General features: G+C 37.8%; 1 pseudogene; it reads right to left on the bottom strand.

Annotated features, from left to right (window-relative positions):
- Positions 1 to 638: 638 nt before the first annotated feature.
- On the bottom strand, positions 639 to 1,196 carry LOC129149729 (translationally-controlled tumor protein-like; annotated as a pseudogene).
- Between the last annotated feature and the right edge of the window lie 367 nt (positions 1,197 to 1,563).

Below are 1,563 nucleotides of genomic sequence, written 5' to 3'. Positions count from 1 at the left end.
GCATCATGTTGCCTTGTTCTTAATTCTGACACTGAGTGATTTTAGATGTGTTATTTAATTTTCTCTACTTGTTTCTTCACCAGTAAAATAATGATGGGTCTTAAATCTCTGTTGGGACATTTGTACAGTGAATAAGAGAGGATCGAGCTAACTAAAAGATGAAAATAGATTTCCCGTGGTGTGTGATCTAAGTCAGTATGAATTTATCAAAAAGATTTATCAAAATCAGGCCAGAGTGAATGGTATGGTGGTGCCATCTGCTGCTTTGTATTAGAAATGTCAAGGCAAGTTGGAGGAAGTTGAACTGTTTTAATAACACTTGTGAGTAAAATTGAAGAATCTCTGCAGGCTGGACCTGATTCATAGTAAAAATGTGACATTCACTCTGCTTAAAGGCATCTCTATATCTTCACCTCTAAGGAATTGTGGCTGTTAAGAGTTATCTTTGATTATAAGAAGCCATTGGAGTCCTTTAATAATTACCATATCTTTATTTTATTTTATTTCTTTTGAGTTTAAATGCATTTTATTTAAACCTATATGACATGTTTAAATAAAAATGACATGTTTTTTCTTAAAAACAATACCTCCATTCTGAATACATCAAGGTCAAAATAAATGAAGAGCTCAAGATAACATCAGTCCTGTTTGTCCTCGTCTTGGTGTGGGGATGAAGAGCCGCAGCCAGTATGATGACAGGTGATAGATCCAAATTGCCAAATTTGTAAACATTTTTCCATTTCTAAGCCATCCTTAAAGAAAATCATACATGGGGGTCACACCATCCTCACGTTAGTCCAGAAGAGCAACCATGCCATCTGGATTCATGTTCTCACCAATAAAGAACTGCTAGTTTTTGAAATTAGCAAGGATGTGCTTGACTTGTTCTGTAGCCCCTGTCATAAAAGGCTTTATTCTTTCTGTTCTTCAAGTTTCCCTGTGATGTACTTCCTGTAGGCTTCTTTTGTGAAGCTGGTTTCCTGCAAATGATGGTTCATGATAATATCAACACAGGGGATTGCTGTGCTTTCAGTATCTTCACCCTCAGGGCCTTCAGCGGAGGCATTTCCACCAATAAACAAGTCATCAATGTTACCCTCTGTCCTATTGACCTTCTTCCCCTCTTCCTTCAGGCACAGCCTGTCCATGATTTCCCGGATCTTGTAGCTATCGGAGAACATCTCATCATGGCGGATGAGGTCCCAAAAATGATCATAATGACAGTTTTGCTTCCTCCTTTCCAATTTGGATGCCTTTTGTCTCTTCTTGTCTGATTGCTATGGCTAGGACTTGCTGCAGCGCTCGGGGGGAGGGGAGAGCAGGCGGAAAAACTCTTTATTTTTAATTTCTGCCACCATATCATAAGTTTCAGAGAACAGGAACTTCTGTCTTTGTTCACCGATTCCCAGCATTTAGAATACCACTTGCATGTATTAAATGAATGAATAAAATAGTGTATATGTAACTAATAATTTAATTGTTCATTTTCTTCCTCCACACTAGATTGTAAGTACCTTGTTAGCACTAAAGAAAGAAGGCATTTGATAGAGAGTTGCTAAATGA

This window comes from Eptesicus fuscus, chromosome 7 (assembly GCF_027574615.1).
Source record: "Eptesicus fuscus isolate TK198812 chromosome 7, DD_ASM_mEF_20220401, whole genome shotgun sequence".
Taxonomy (NCBI): domain Eukaryota; kingdom Metazoa; phylum Chordata; class Mammalia; order Chiroptera; family Vespertilionidae; genus Eptesicus; species Eptesicus fuscus.
This window is presented reverse-complemented; position numbering and strand designations above follow the sequence as displayed.